Genomic DNA, 10,497 nt, shown 5'->3' on the forward strand with positions numbered 1-10,497 from the left:
ACTATATAATATTGTGTACAGCTGGATCAATTCTGATCTTAATGACCAAATGAACTTTAACCTTGTTTTAAAATATGATTCTCTATTAGTTTTGTAATGTGCACCACAACAAAAAGATCTTTTTCAAACTTTTTCTTTCTTTTAAAAAAAAACTATTTTTCATATTGTCTGGAATAATAACTTTTTATTTGGCAATGATTTTTTTTATTGATGGTGACATAAAAGAAAATTCTTAATTGACAGTCCATGCTGACTAGACAATACCTCTACAGCTATATCTATATATCATCATAGATGATTTAATTATAATGCACATTCAAAAGTGTTTAGTTTGATATGAACTTCAGTACAACAGACATTAATATCTGCAACATGTTATAATTGATGTCATAATGTCCGAACGAGGAGCTATTTGAAATTTTCTTGAATAATTTTAACTTCCTGAAAATTGGTACCCTGAGTTAAAGAGGGTTAGCTACATGTATGCAATTGCATGCATAAGGTAAGATTACTGTTGATAATGTCTTTATATGAAGCTGATGCCGATATATATATGAGGGTCTTGATGAGGTTTAGAGAACAGTAGCCTAAAAACAGCAACAGACAAAATAGGTGAATAGAGAATAATAAGACGCTATTATATTAAGAAAAAAATAATGGGATGCAAAAAAATTTCAAAAAAGAATGATGGGCAAAAATGATAAAAAAAATAGAGAAATATAGCCTAAAAAGTTAAAGATAAAAGATGTGACTGACCCCTCATTCAGACTCTCATCTATAAAGTTAAGTTAACATGTAACACAAATAAATTTGATGACTTTTTTTTGTTGTTTTTTTTAATTTGTTAAATTGTTTGTTGGTTTGTTGTTTTGTTTTTAATTTTGTATGTTTGTTTGTTGATTTTTTGTTTGTTTGTTATGTTGGAGTTTTGTTTTTTTTGGGGGGAGGGGGGGGGGGGTGTAATTATAAAGATTAGATAAATATGTCCTTAGAAGTTAAAGAAATGATTGAAGGACCCTTCATATACACATGTAGACTCCCATCTATAACATAACGAAAATTTAGTAGTTCATGTTAAACAATTGATATATTTTTTTTTTTTTTTTTTTTTTGCTAAATTGGGGGGGGGGGGACCCTCTTTTATTACGTTATTTCTTTAATATTTGACTTATATTCAAACTATATATATCATAGTATTTCAATTAAATTTACGATTTAAAAATAATAATAGATACACCATATGTTCATTAGTGTTCATTTTGTAATTGATGATAGTTCAATGTCATGATTGTTAGGACTTTTATTTCAATTATAATTACTTACTCAACTCACCTACACTACTTGATATTCTTCATTGGATTGATTAAGAATACCTAGCTCAGTTAGTCAGTGGGTATTATTAAACTTCAAAGTATTGTCCAACAGGAAGTAACTGTCCGACACATCAAATGAAAATGGTACAAACCGTGCTACCAGTCATCAATTTTATAAAGGCAAGCCAATATTGCATGCTGTACTAAGATACAAATTGACAAGAGTTGTCTCTCTTTGACAACGGTAAATTTTCTTTGCACATGAAGGAAAAATAATTCTGACGTTTGCTAAAATATCTTGCTATTGTTAACAAAAATGAAGAAAGACAGAGTAAAGTTTTCGCGCGGAACTATTAACATTCAGCATTGAATCCGGTTCCTTAACTGGAAGAAGAAGAAGAAGGAGTCTTACAAGATTTAACATTAGTTGCTCATCATTTAGTTATATATAGAAAGTGGAAGATATAATAATAATAATCGACACAAAAAAGTACGTTAAAAATGTATACTATCACTTAATGTTCCTTTTAACTGTGATAATCTACAGACAACAGGCACTAGACTTTTGGTCAATAGTAATAAGTTATGGGCAATGGGAAGAATAAAAGTGTCCATATGTATAAAAAAAAAAAAATAAAAAAAAAAAAAAAAAGAGTGATGACAACAATGTGCTGCAAGAATTTAAAAAGAAATCTGACGCGGTGGGGGATATATAAAAATGACCCTCCTTTTTAATGACATCCTATATTAAAATGCATTTACGTTTGATAACTGTATATTGATTTGGGGTATGATCTACATATCATATATAAATATGCTATTGAGAATCTTACATTATTAATGGTCAATTATTATATTAAATTAAATCAATTCATTTGAAAGTTCACCTTTCAAATAAGTTCCCAAATGAACACGACATGTGTCATATTTTAAATATTGTATATAAGTATAGGTCACTCTTTCTTAAACATTTATATAACTATATATCGGTACTGAATTTCAGTGAATGTTATATTAAATTGGGTACGTTTTTTGAGGCAAAAATGGCACACTCCTACCAAAAAAAAAAAATATCGAAGTTACCCCCGTGAGAAATCTAGACACCAGCAAAACTGATATGGTTAAGGAACTTATCATGATTTACCTGGGAAGGGGGAGGGGGCTGGTCATTTTGAATTAAAACATATAAAATTTTCTTGATCCCTTCATAATACTTCACTATTTTTATTTGATTCCCCCCCCCCCCCCGCAAAAAATAAAAAAAAATGTGATTCCCCCTCTATTAAACATGTCAAAATTTTAACATGCAAATTAATTGTTATATCATAGATATATAACGCAAACATGAAATATTCTCAGTGATTGAGTCCAAAACATATAAATTTTGACGGAAAATTACCCTGAAATAGGGCTCTTCCATGATAATTAAAATGTAGGCAGCAAGCCAGTACTTTGTAAAGCTTTTTCTGACTTTTTTTCTAATTTCCTATATTGACCTATTGAAGAAAACTTGTTCCTAAGTAAATCTGTAAAAAGTAAACTTTTTGATACTGCAACAACACATTATTTACTAAGTGGGGTATCTATTACCTGCAATATAATTATGTTCCTCATTGCACTTGGACGGTGCGTAAAACTTAAAAGTTTTACAGTAGGCCTTATTGAAACCCCCATTGAGTCGGTAACCGTTTATATGGATAGTTCATTCTGACTTTCATACTTATTCATTTATCGACACATTTCATTCATCAATGTGTGATAGAAACCCCAAAATTTTGAATTGTTAGCCTAAAAATACAGATTTTGAGGAAATGAGAGTTATAAATGAACTCAAAGGGATCTTATAATGAATTAAAAAAGGTACCATGATTAGGGATGTTCAAACTACTTATTTCTTTGTGCAAAAAAAAAATGATCCCCTACTTTGAATTTACAATAAAATTTTAACCCCCCTCTTCCACATAAGGAAAAAAACTTGATCCCCTCTGTATTTTGACCAGCCCCCCTCCCAGATAAATAATGATAAGTCCCTAATGAATTATGTAGTCGACTCAAAATTATTAATAAAATTATTTAATGTCTATCGGCATCACATTTTCTAAAAACATAAAAAGCTTTTTTTGGGATTGGCACTTACACTTTAATTGAAATGTTCACTTTTTAAAGGAAGGATATCTCAGTCAAATAAGCTCTCTATCTCCTTCTCTTCTCACTTTGCATACACATTAGAATATTCCTTTCATAAATTCAAGGGCATAACCTTTGATGAATGCGGGACATGGAGCAGGATTTGCTTGTCCTTGTGCCAAAACTTAAGATAAGGCACGGTTTTTTGATGGGGTTCATGTTGCTTGGTCTTTAATTTCGATGTCTTTTGTGTTCTATTTTTTGTTTACCATGTACGTCGTTGTCAGTTTATTTTCGATTTATGATTTTGAATGTCCCTCTGGTATCTTTTGCCTCTTCTGTGCAGAATAACAATGGTTTAGGGACCGGTCAATATTTATTGGGGGGACCGGTGCAAAACGTAGTAGGACACACATTTATTTTTACTTGATTTTTGATAGGACTTCTACTTATTTAGTCGTCAACACTGATAGGACAGCACTGACTATTTTCATGGCATATGAATGTAGAAAATAGACTATACAAATTATACAAAAATACAACAAAATAAACAAGATTGGTTGAGGAACAAACGAATAACAACAATTGAAATACAATTTCAAGTCTAGACGTTAATATTATGTTTATATCATGAAATGATTTTGAAAAGGTTGAAAAAAATATACATGTATAAAAAATAGATAATAACAAACCAAAATTATATAACTATTCATTCTATTTAAAGTGATATGGTATACTTCCATCAGTGTGGTATAATTAAACCAAATTCAAATCATTGAATAAAGGTAGGAATAAATAAAATATACATTTTTAAGAATAAGGAAAACTATTTAACAATAAAACATTAAGAAAATTAAGAAAAAAAACAAAGTCAAAAGACAGAAAAAAAATATATTATTAAAAAAAAAGATAAATAATACAAATTGTTCATAAACTATTGTAGTGTATTACTCTTCGTGAAAGAAAGGAAAAGAGAAATTGAAAAGGAATCTCATTTTCCTTCTTCAAAGAGGAGATCAGTTATTATTTCCAGAAAAATTCAAAGACTTCTATATTTGATCTATGTTAATCTGATAAAAATGAAGATAAAGTCTGTTTAATTTATTCAGAGATTAGATAGGACATGTCCTTATTTAGTAGATATTTCATATAGGACAGAAACTTTTTTTGGTGTAGTCACAGGATAGGACATAGATTTTTTAAAGGGAGAAATATGAATTGCACCGGCCCCCCCTCCCCCCCCCCCCCATATATATTGATCGGTCCCTTAGCCCATGATAATATGCATTAGTCATTAGGGAACTTTTGATGATAGATGTATACTATTTGTAGCTTACATTTCATACATGTCAAGGATGATAAAGTAAATACTTTGAATATGACAGGTAGGTTCTGTAACATGAACATAACAAATTGAATGCTTCTAAAGCCATTTTCTGGATTTACCTTCCTTCAGGAACTTACAAAGCCTAAACTTTAAAAGCCGGATGGCACGAAAGCATGAATATATACTGCATATTGGGAATGAGGACCGGGCAAATTTGACTTCTACTGGAAGTATAGTATGTTTAAAATTTTAATAGAGACAGAAATGTTGCCTTGCAACAAGTTGTCTACCCTTTTGTGTTTCTTCACGAATGGATATATTCGACATTCAATTTAATTATATTTTATTTCTCCGTGCATGGGTTACACATGATACAATTTTCATGTACAACTTTTTTTGTAATGATTGAAAATAGCGGTATACTATTAAAAAATCGAGTTGTCAATGTCTTTCGTAAACTTTTCATCTTTATGAATAAAATTACGTATTTTATCTAGTGCAATAAAGACAGAATGTTCTTGATCCTACTCTCGATTTATGTTGGGCTCGTAGTGCTCAGGGTTTTCTATGCAGTGTTTTGTATAGTGTTGTTGGTCTTTTCGTCGTTTTTCGGTTTTTTTTTTTTGCCAGTTCGTACTCGACTTATGAAATTTATCATCCATTTATCTTCTCTCTCCAAAATTTACACATCTAATTTGACTCTTAAAATGTCAGTTTTCAATGCGAAGGGTCCTGATCCCGAAATCCCGAGCTTCAAAACATGAAATCCCGAGGTCCCGAATTTAAAGAACTTTAAATCCAGACATCTCGAAATTCGAAAAATGAATTTCAGGATCCCGAGAGGATCAATCCCGAAATCCCAAGCTTAAAAACATCCGATCCCGACGTCCTGAAAAGGTCATCCCCTCACCAATCATAGAACATATGAGTGCAATGCAAATATTGGCGATAATCTTTAAAAAAAAAAAAAAAAAACAAGAGAAAATCTGACATTGGCAAAATTATTCAGAATGAGATCGTTTTTCTGTCAAAAATTTAACCTTTTTTTCAATATTTCCCTTTTATCTTGAAAATTTGGATAGATACAGAGAAACGGTTTAAAATAGCAAAACAGAAACCACATCTTTTATTAGTTAGTACGACTGAAAGCGATAGTCGACTCCTCATTGAAACTATCCTCATATGCAATTAATGACTATTATTTACTAGATCTCTTGCAAACTTTAATATACAGATAGAAACTTCAGATAGAAAAAATTAGAAACAAGACACAATTTGCTAAAAAGCTCAAAAGGCTGAAATCGCCAGGCACCTAATCATTGCTTTCAATCTGCTCTTTAATAACGATTTTTTATCTTTTGTGTTTGTGTACCTTACATATTAAACATGATAGCTAGATATAATCTTTATATTCATATAATTCAAAGCTTGCTGACTATGTTGAACGAATCTACCCAATAAAATATGAATTAAAGGATACACAAGATACTATTAAAAAGGCATTAGCTGTCAAATTCATGTTTACGAATTCAAATCAAATTCTCCTATTTGATTTTCAACATACTAAAACTGATATATTCAAATTACAACTAGTCTGAAATAAAACAGTTAGATATGCATGTACTCAATAATAGATATCAGCATTTCGTGTCTATCGTATTCTAGGCGCTATCTTATTAACTATATATCGAAACGACCTCCGAAGACTGCCAGCTGTCACATAACCTGACATAAACATACACGTAGATATAAATAGGCAGCGACCTCGTGCAATTGGGTATTTCTATGTCTGCTTGATTTCATGCTGAAAATAAAAAAAAAAAAAAAAAAATAGTTAATTAACGGCTTTACCCTTATAAGCATGCGTTTTTTTTTTTTGCGGATCGAATCAGTCAACGAAATGATTCACATTTGTATCACTTTCAATAATGACATTCTTTTCTATTTAATGGATGAACACGACTTATACATGCGTAACCAATCTCTAACTTATTGTTTAAATTGAAAGTCACATCAATATGATTCAATGCAGGTTGATTAGTTATAACTCGTCAGATACAAATTTTCATGTGTTTCGTTGTTTCGTTCAATCATTAATAAAAGTAAAAAAAAAAAAAAAAAAAAAAAATACATGCACACATATTACATTAAATTAGGATAGAGCGAAGCAGTCCACAGCTTTTAAGAAAGCTAAAACTTGTACCCCTTTAAGTTTGCCCTATATCTTATATTCATGTATAAATAGCCGAAGAGGGCCGGTTGAGTACAAAACGGTACGAGAAAAAAATATGATTCTAGTTTGCAATTATGAATTTTTTATTTCTATGTAGCAATATTATAACAGCTCCTGCATATGGAGTATATGTTTCCCAGTTTATACGATATTCGAGAGCTTGGATTTCCTATCAGGTTTTCTTAAAAGAGATTTGCTGCGTCAAAGGAAGCTATAAAACCTAAAATTTCAAGCTGTTAGTCGAAAAATTCTACAGACACCGTCACTAGTAGGTTAACTTTTATGCAATATCTGTTTCACAGATGACGACGTATATGTTCGGATTGTCCATATCACAATCGTATCCTATTTTCCTCAATTGCAATTTCGCGAATAAGGCTTATATGCGGGTTTGTTCTTAAATGATTTAAACACAACGGATGCAAAATGTGGAGCAGGATCTTCTGACCCCTCGATTCACATTAGGTCACTCCCGCTATTTTTATTAGGTTCTTGTTTTTCAGTGTTTAATTTTTCAGGCAATGTTTTGTATACTGTTTTCTTGTTTGTTTTTTATTTGTTTTCATTTTTCGGCATGACTTTTTCAGTTCGTTTTCGATTTAGTATCCATCATGTATCTTTCTTCTCTCTTTCCACACTTTCCACATTAAATTTGATTCTTGAAATATCGGCTTCCAAGGTTTGACGATTATTAAAATCCAGCAAGCAATTCAAGTGTGAGTTTAGAGTGAAAATATGTCAGTAATGTGACAGCTGTCATAATCTTTATACATACGTCATTATAATTGTGCGTAGGAAACATTTCAATACATTAGCAAATTAAAAATTCATTACCGTTTCGTTTTATATTGTAAATGTCATCCATTTCTCATGTTTAAGGTCACCTAGCACAGAGGGCCAAATAAGATTGTTCCATCACACGTCCATCTTCAATCGTCGTTGTCCGTCGTCTGTCGTAGGCCGCTATTTTTTTTTAAAGAAAATCTCATCTTTTAACAAAAAAGAAGGGTAAAGTGCAAGTTTGTCGATTATTTTGAAAACTACTATGAAGAATTACGTATTTAGAAAATCTGACAGTGGTAAAAATGTTCAGAATAATATCCATCTGATATTCAAATTTTTGACATATTTCAAAAACTTATAAAAAGACAAGACAAACGAACGAACGCGTCAGTTGAGTCCTAATTGGAATCACCCCTATTTAAAAATGACGATTTGGTTTTGCTTATTCGATTTATGACTATTAAACAGCGGTATACTATTGTTGCCTTTATTTATAACATTTTTTTTGGCGTTTTTACCTTATCTGTTCGATAGATAAAAACTTTAAAAAAAAATAACAAAAATAATAATAAAAAAAAAGACAAGGATGAGGCTGAAATCGTCAGTCGATTCTTACGGTTCCTACTGACATCATTGTTCCCTAGAAGACTGATTTTTACCATTTATTATGTTTTTGCTTTTTGGGTTGAAATAATAAAGATACAGGGCCGGATTTATTTATTTTCGTCGGTACCAATTTTCGTGGATTGCAGAAAACTTTTCTATTCGTGGAAATGTGATGGCGTGGTTTTGCAAAGGTCTCCAAACACCCTGACACAATTTGTATTTCGTTTAAAGATTAAACTCGTGGTTTTATACCTTCACACATGAAAATTTGTATCTGACGAGTTATAACTAATCAATTATTATAGCAGATATCAACTTTATATTCAAATATTTGACAGTTTGGATGCCTATGTTGAACGAATCTATCTCGTCGAACTTAAAATAAAGGCATACAGGTACAAAGTAAGTTTGCCTCATATCTGCGCTAACATCTATATAAATTGGCATTGAGGATAAGTTGAGTAATATCTTTAAGAAAAATGATATCAGTTCCCAATTGCAGACTTTCCATTTCTATGTAGCAACATTATATAATCGCCTACATATGGAATAAATGTATCACAGTTGAAACGATATTCCAGAGTTCGGATTTCCTATCATATTATTTACTATCTTTATATATGATTGCTGCTTCCTTCAAGGAATCTGTTAAACCAATATTTTCAAGAGGGTTTGTTGAAATCATTTTCGAATACTACAAGAGTGCCATCACGTGTTGGTTGACCATTATGCAATAACAGTTATATAAATAATGACAGATTTGATTCAATTGGCGTGATCACAATCACGTCCTCTTTTTTCTCGAAAGTGGCCTACCAAATTAGACTTCACTACAAAAGTCTAAAAGTCTAAAAAGACCACTTTTTGTCTTGATTTGCACGAACCTTTACTCGACATTCTCCAAAAGTATGACTTGTGTCTTAATTTTTCTTGACAAATTCTCATTAATATTAAATTTGTACATATGCATAGGTGAGCAAAGAAGGCTGGCTCAATAAAGCCTGGAGTATGTTCAAGGATTTTGTTGAAACATTATGTTATAAACGTTATATGCATGATATAGTTCATTGAAAGTTATTTGTGCTCTTCTAACTCGCTTCGCATTTGATTTCGATTTCCATCTGTGTTGCTAAGTGAGCCACATAAACAAATAAGTCTTTCGAATTTGTCAAATTTTTAAGCATTTTTGGTACTCACTGCTCTTCAACTTTGTATTTTATTTGTCCTTTTAAAATTGTTTTGATTCAAGCGTCATCGATGAGTCTTTTGTAGACGAAACATGCGTGTTGCGCCAACATAATTTCAATCATGGTACCTATGATTAGTTTATCGTAGACGAAAGGTGCGTCTAGCGAATAACTTATTAGCCTATACTTGTTGATTAGCTTAACTTTTACATGTGCTTAACGTGTGTATAAAGTTATATGTAGTCGGTTTCAGAATTTGAATTTTGTCTTTTCCTTAACATTAATTAAAGCTGGTAGATTAGCTTTTTGTTATTTTTTCTAAAAGTGGTCCGCTAATTTGTCAGAGATCTCAAGGATCTCTTTTGTGCAATTTTTCTGCAACGGACTAAACACATCTGTCGCGAACTAACCTTGAAATCATTAAATGTAATGCTGTCAATAAACTCATTTTCCTAGTCAACATGTTTCTGTTGGGCTGTTTGGGAAAACTATTTGAATTGCTATGACAAAGCAAAATATAAACATGTTTTTTTAATACTTTAATTCATTACTGCTGGTATACATCTTCCCCTTCCCACGCACATGAATTTATGATCAAATAAATTCCCAATTTACACAAGATCGCATCCTGCAGAGTTTAATTCATAATACAAAATTGTTTGATTAGTTCGTGGTGTTGACCTTTTGGCTTCTAGTTCTCAGATTCCAAAATTATTCAAATCTAATATCATGTATTAAATTTATTTATTAATTTAAGTCTCATACTGGTTTTTAATAAAACGTCCATTAGCGATGAAATGTGTCATTAATAAATTCATCATATATACCACACATGCTTATAATGTTGTATGTCTATAAAAACGCATCAGGCATTGTTTATATATGACATTAAGATACTTAATATTAAAAGTTGTAATTTCC

General features: G+C 31.1%; 1 protein-coding gene across 1 annotated transcript in view; it reads right to left on the reverse strand.

Annotated features, from left to right (window-relative positions):
• The window catches only part of LOC143065811 (uncharacterized), a 30,464-nt gene extending 29,019 nt beyond the window's left edge, over positions 1 to 1,445 (reverse strand). The window contains exon 1 of the mRNA XM_076239186.1: positions 1,333 to 1,445. The gene's annotated coding sequence lies outside the window, so the exon portion shown is untranslated. The remainder of the gene's footprint in view (positions 1 to 1,332) is intronic.
• Between the last annotated feature and the right edge of the window lie 9,052 nt (positions 1,446 to 10,497).

This window comes from Mytilus galloprovincialis, chromosome 1, assembly GCF_965363235.1.
Source record: "Mytilus galloprovincialis chromosome 1, xbMytGall1.hap1.1, whole genome shotgun sequence".
NCBI lineage: Eukaryota > Metazoa > Mollusca > Bivalvia > Mytilida > Mytilidae > Mytilus > Mytilus galloprovincialis.